This window comes from Aulonocara sp. 'chitande type north' Nkhata Bay, linkage group LG7 (assembly GCF_057382095.1).
Source record: "Aulonocara sp. 'chitande type north' Nkhata Bay isolate Kocher_YH1m ecotype deep benthic linkage group LG7, A_spYH_male_GT1.1, whole genome shotgun sequence".
NCBI lineage: Eukaryota > Metazoa > Chordata > Actinopteri > Cichliformes > Cichlidae > Aulonocara > Aulonocara sp. 'chitande type north' Nkhata Bay.
In genome coordinates this window covers 46,854,958-46,862,136 of record NC_141350.1, presented here as the reverse complement: position 1 = coordinate 46,862,136, position 7,179 = coordinate 46,854,958, and positions in this window count along the sequence as shown.

Sequence of the window (7,179 nt, the reverse complement as noted above, 5' to 3'; positions counted from 1 at the left end):
GAGCCCAAACTAAATCCATTTAAAGATGTCCAGTAGTGTTTTGGCAAATATCTTGCTTAAAAGCTTTTGGTAACACTTTAAAATACTAATACAAACAAATTTCTTCCAGTCAGAGAATGTTGCATATAATTTAATGTTTGCTTGATGCATAAAGTTAAAAGATTAAAACTAATAAAACAAGTTTTAAAAAGGGACTGTTCCATTTGATTACATTTTATTTGATGGATTATGCAGAAAAAGTAGAATTGGGCTGAAAGATCTCTCGCTTTATTACCTATTTAGGGGATAAATCATGTTTTAAAAAGTAACTAATTACTTTTGAAAATAAGTAATCAGGTTGTGTAATGGGATTACTTTTTTGGGAAGTAATCAGTAATTAGTTACTGATTACTTTTTTCAAGTAACTTGACCAACACTGTTCCTGTGTAATAGAATTTCAAAATATTTTATTTAAAATTACAATCAGTGTCGGTCAAATTACTTGAAAATAGTAATTAGTTACTAATTACTGATTATCTGAGCAGCGTGCTCAGTGCTTGCTCAGATTTTAAGTTTATGTTTTCGCTGTAGAAAGATTTCTTCTCACGCAGAGTGTAGTAGAAAGTGCAGTAACGCATCGTGCTTACGGGAAAGTAACAGTAATCTAATAATTGTTTTGCAATAATAATCCCTATATTCGTTACCTGAAAAAGTAATCGGATTACACATTACTGCCCAATTCAGAATTGAATTGAATTGAATTGAATCTTTATTTTGAACATGTTAAAAAAAATCAATTACAATGTAATTATTTTTACTAATCAACACATAAAGGTAGGCACACTAGATAGAGACTGGACATACTGTAATTTAAGTAGTCTGGTAGGTGGGTAAGTAGGTCATTTTAAGTAATGTGTAACTTTAGTTATTTCACAGGAAAAGGGACACTCCTTTCCTGTGAACTTCTTTTCAAAGTCATGTTTGAGCAGTAAGTGTGAAAGAAAAAAAATTGTTAGACTTGGCTCCATCATTATAAGATCAGATACCGTAGTTACTTATCAGTACTTAAAATTACTAACAGTATAATCTTTTTTTGTAAAAAACCTGATTTCTTACCCCCTAACTGTAGTGTGTATTCCTTAAAGAATTTGTATGTAAATATAATTACACTGTAATTTCAAAATAAAATATAAGAATAAGAATTGCACCCTTAGTCGTGGGCTTTGTTTTAAAGCGTTACAAAAATGTTGCACTTAATAAACACCAGAAACATATCGCTTCTGCTGTATTGTAATTTGCATAACACAGCAGGTGATACCATGGAAAATAGTTAATACTATCAAAATACAGTCACTGCCATATCACCTAACACAGAGAAAGAAAAAACTAAACCAAAAAGAGGCACTAAGTAGAAGAACAGAGCTGTCCTTACAGAAAGCACAATGACTGTCAGGGCAGGATGTCGACATTTTAGAAGCAGAGGTTACAGCCTGTGAGATGAGAACTGACTTAATCGAGCATAGCAGATGAGACAGCACACGGTGAGTCAGTATGTGCACAAGTGAAAACTCTCGACACATAAGCACGCACGCAATTCCACTCCAATGCCCTCATGGACAGAGAGCTACTATGTGCTGTAGCCATCAAACTAACCCTGTCATCCAAAAATAATCTCCATGCACAAGTGTTCTCTGTTTGGAGGCTATCCATCTTGCGGTCAAGAAAAGATCACAGTCTTGAGCTTAATCATTACACAAGACAAGCTCAGAGCCACGCAAACAATACTGTGAAGCCGCACCTGGAGTGGCAGTTCAGATCGAAACAATATGCAGTTTTTCTTAAATTCATGAATAGTATGTTAAACAGGTAAGACGTATTCATTCTAGGGAACAGCTACAACTGGGGGTTATGTACTTTTATTATACGTATTTGACCTGATGATGGAATAAAAAAGAATAACAAAAAATTATAATTCTAATAAATATAAGGGAGACAAGAATATCTTACTAGATTTCATAGTTCGTGCTTAAGCTGTTCACCCGTCACTCAAAACTAAAAATGTTACCCTTATAACTACACTTATTCAGAAATCCAGAAACACTGAAACATTGTGAACACTGTGAATCAGTTTCTAGGAATTATACATGACTATCCAATCTACTATGATCAGAGACATTCCCATGGAGATTAAAAGCTCATCAGGCAAAAAAAAAAATGAAATGATAGAGTTTCTATTTTTCAGCAAAGCACAATGATGGATCAAATACCAAATTTGGTGTGCCAGACTACACACAGTACTGTGTTTTCTGCCACTCCTTTCTTAATGTTTTGTAAGGAAAATGAGATCTTGACTTAAAAGTCAACAACCTTCAGTATGAACACCTTTATTTTTTCACACAGTGCGAACTCTCACTTTTATGCAATGTCTTTAAGTAGTCTTCAGGAACAGTTCTCCAGGCTTCTTGAAGGACATTCAAAGCTCTTCTTTGGATGTCAGCTGCCTTTAGATCAGCAGTCCCCAACCCCCGGGCCTCGGACCAGTACCGGTCCGTGAGTCGTTTGGTACCGGGCCGCGAGAGTTGAGGCTCAGGTGTGAAATGTATGGTTTTCAGGGTTTTTATCGGTTTTCAGCGTTATTTTGTTAACGTTTTTAACGTTAACTCGGTTTTCCTGGGTCTTTTCATGTGTGTTGTGAATAAATCTTCTTTTTTTCGGTACCGGTACTAGTTTTATTTTGTTGCATTTATCCGCGACACCTTAAAGGCCGGTCCGTGAAAATATTGTCGGGCATAAACCGGTCCGTGGCGCAAAAAAGGTTGGGGACCGCTGCTTTAGATGATCCCATTCTACTTTAATAATGTTGAGGTCCAGGCTCTGAGGGGGCTAATCCATGACTGATAGTATTATACTTAGTGCTTTTCTATACAGTTATGCTTTTATTGCACTGGCCATGAGATCATTATGATCACTTTTACATGTTCATAATTCATCAATCTTTACAAAATCCAATAAAAGCAAAAATGCACCCAAAAATGAAACAAAACTTTGGATTCACCACTCCATCAGACCTGTTGCCACTGATTTTCAGTCCAGTTCTTGTGTAATTTGGCACACCTCTGCTTTTTCTGTTTCTCTTCCTTAAGTACTGACTTCTTGACTTCCCTTCCACTGAGACCCTTTCTGATGTGGCTTCAACAAACAGTACATGGATCAGCTGAACAGCCAGGTCCTGTGTCAGGTCTTTGCTGTATTCTCTTCTGTTTCTTAAGGACAACACTTTCAAATGCTGTTCATATGCTACAGATCGTTGTTTAGGCCTGCCGTTTGTTCCTTTGAAATGAGGGCTTGCTCAAGACCTTTGCTCAGCACTGTAAATTCAGTGAACTTCAATTGAATATATTGCTGTGATACCTTTAAAGATCCGAAGAAATGCACTCTACCTTTTTCTTCATCACTGCTTTGGCTTTTTAGATATGCAATGAATGTACCCTTGGGTGGCAAAGATGCTCTGCTGTCCTGCGTATTGAAGGATTCAGAGCAGGAATTTAAAATGCCAGGCTTATTCAGGTGAAGGTTAGGGGAAAACAAGCTCTCTTTGTTATAGAGATGCCAACCTGACAAGCTTTACAGAAAGGGAAAAAATTCTTTAATTAAAATAATACAGCACAATAAAAGGTCTAGAATGAGGCTTTTTGTAGCGACAGTAAAAACTAATGAGTCTCCTTAACAATAAAAGTATTCAGCAGGTTGCAGCAGCAGAGACGGTTACACTAAAAGAAATTAGACAGGAAAGAATAAAACACAAAACCCTGAAAATATTTATTAAATTGACTACACAGAAGAAGACGTGTGCGCTAGTGCGTGTGCGTGCGTGCGTGTGTGTGTGTGTGTGTGTGTGTGTGTGTGTGTGTGCATGTACATCTGTGTATGTGTGATGTGTGTGAGACACAGCCACAGTGTTGTAAAAATCCAAACTATTACCAACTACTAGACTCTGTTCATTTAAATGGAAATTAACACATAACTTCACTTCAATCCTTATTTAACTTCAATTTTTGCTCCATTCGTTTTTACACTAGAGATGTACCAACACACTCATGTATTATCAATTCACAAACTGGCATCAACTTTGGGAAAAGGCAAACTTACAGCAAGTAAAAAAACCTACCTAAGGTTTTACACAGTGAGCAAAGATATGTTATGTAAACTATGGCAATACTCCATATTAAATATTAAGTAGTGTTCTGTTTTATTTGCATCAAGCTATTTCCCTGAATGTGTTTTGTATCTATTTCTTCAAGCTGCACAACAAGTTACATAAATAGTGAAATCAGCTTGTCAGTGTTTTCTGATGTCATTCATTTGAATATCATAACTCATACAGCAGTGGTAAAATACTACAAGACAAATGCAATTCGAGCAAAGACATTTAAGGAGAGAGGCAGAGAGTGACAGCTTTAAAAAAAGAGACAAGATGAGAGAAACTTATACTGATGTGCTAGCTGTAGAATATGAGTACAGCAAAGTCAGAATACAGATTTACTGAATTTAAATCCACCAAAACACTTTCTAAGCTACACTATCTGCAGTACATTTAGGATGTCTTACATGTGCTGCATAAATGGCCCTAACCATAAAGACTTGCTTCATGTTCAAATGAGGGGACAGAGACAGCATACGTTTGAGTGACATCTGCATAAAGAATTGGCTGTTAGTCAGCGCAGTCCATTCTTCTCCCTCTCTCTTTAGTTTTCAACCTCAAAGTAATTTCTTTCTATTTTCCATCACTATGCTGAAAAGCTGGCAAGGTAATCTTTTCATGAAATTCTGCTCTTTTTGTCCTTTAGTCTTACTCGTGGTGATTGTGACCAGTAAACTGAATTTTAACTTTATCTTTTCTCAGAAGGGCAGCGGGCTTATCCGCGTGCTGCTTTGATAAGGTCACATGTATGGGCTCCTTCTGGCGACGCATCGTATTTGAGCATCAACACCACCACTTCTGTGTCAGGGAGACCACACTACTGTTGTGTACTGATACTTTTTTTTGCTTTTCTCTCCTGCAAACAAGCATTTTTATCTTGGTCCTCCAGATCTTTGCTTGACTTCCACAGTCACGCTTAAATGCCATTTCCTGATGAAACTTTGGACATGGGATTTTTCAAGGTTCTTTATATTTTTACGGACTGCTGCTGCTTTGAAGGAATCGATTAGCCTCATTTAAAGTTGCCTGCACGGCTTACGTAACTCCATGGCTGTTAAGTGCTGCTACATTCACATTTAATGAATATAAAAAGCAACAATATTTGATAAAGGCCATATTTTGATGCATGTTTGTTGTCCAATTTCAATTGAGTTCACTTAAAAATTTGAAAAATGTGAAATATGCTACTAACACTTTCTTTTTTATTATTTTTCTTAAAATGCCCTTGCTATTTTCCACTCACTCAATTTAGGAATGAGCAGAGAAAAGGCCTCATGGAAGGGTTATGCCTTGTATTTGTATGTGTGTGTGTTTGTGTATGTGTAGGTCCTTGTTACTTTTTAGCTCGCCCTTATTCCTGTTGCCTTAATAGGCTTTGCTGCTTATTTGTTACATTTACATATGAAAACCTGCACCCCGAGATCATCCGGTCAGGCCATGCCAAGAGACACTGACAGTTAAAGCTGCCATTATCAGCATTAAGGAGCAAGAGAACAGAACAGCGGTAATCCCTGTTCGGTAACATCTTCTGTGAGAAAAGGAACCATTTTGAAAAGTTTGGAAACTGCTGTGTATGGGATTTAAAGTTTTCATCTGGGGAGAGTGCCAAATCATCCCATTTGATCCAAGGGAGGAACAAAGAGCAGATTTGATGAGAGGTGTCCTCTCGTTTCTTCACTGAATTTCTTTTAACAGGCTTGTTATATAACATCCAAAAAGCTCTTCTTCCGGGTTAGTTGCCAAAATCTCTGAAATGGAGCTCCTGCTGCATTATCTAATCAGGGCTTTAGATCAATTTTATTGTGTCCATTGACTCTACGGAGAGAGGCACCATATAATGTGAATATCTCCTGAAAGACAGAACTGCATTCTTCACTAGGTCAACAGGTCTCCAGAAATTTAGCAACTGGAAGACAGAACATATCATATTTCTAACAGATCTTGTCACATATTTGATGCTCTGTGCACTTCATAACAAAGAAACTTCAATTTACTGGCTGTTCTGAGGAAGGGATAAGAGATAAACGCTGCACGGGGTGAGACCATTAAGGAACACCCAAGTGTGTGTGCAGGGGGAAAAGCTGCCAAATGGAAAGCTGTTGTAATTTAGGGAATAATCTTTGTTCAAGTGCATGAACACATAAGTATTTTCCAAGTATTCAGCTTAGTGCATCCTCAATTGTTGCACTTACGTTATTCTAGGTTTCTTGCTTTTTTTTGCTTAGCTAAAAACAGTAGAGATATGATAGACAGCTCCCAGAAATAACAGTTCCTACAAAAACATGGAAGTCAGAGTTAGAGTATCCACAGAGAGCATTTAATCACAACTAGCAAGCACCTGTAGGTGATACAACTTTAAGAAAAAGTTTGAAAAAAATTAGTGGTTGCCCAGTGACTGCAGAGAATTTTTCGCATTGCGCAACTGACTAGGTAGTTGCAGTGACTAACTCTCAAGCGATTGCAAGGTGATGGTCTGGATCGCTTGGTGGGAGGCAACCTGTCTCCAAACTGTCACAGGCTGACTCAAACTGACTGCAATCACACTCAAACATACTGGTAAAGTTTTGCAAATAAATGTCACCTAAATAAGTGCCTAAATAATAAATGCAGACAGACTGCCAGCACCTTGCTATCCATCTGAGTCATGACTATGACTGTGTCATTTTGTAGTTACTGCAGCATCTATTTGGGAATTTTTGAATTTCTGTTTCAAGTCTATGAGATTCTGAATGTAGTTAGTTAATGAGAATTTCCACTGTATCCAGACAGTAACAGATTTACAACAGATCTGAACAGATTTGTCCTTTATGCTGATTTATGACAGTTAATTCCTGTTTTTTCACTTACAGATTTCATATAATTTGCAAATTCAAATTACAAGCCCAGCTGGCAACTGACTGCCAGTCTGTACAGACCTGGTCTGTGTCTCTGAAGCAGGCATTTTAAAAGACATCAAGATTGCAGGTTCATTGCACATGATCGCATAAGTTCATGGCAAA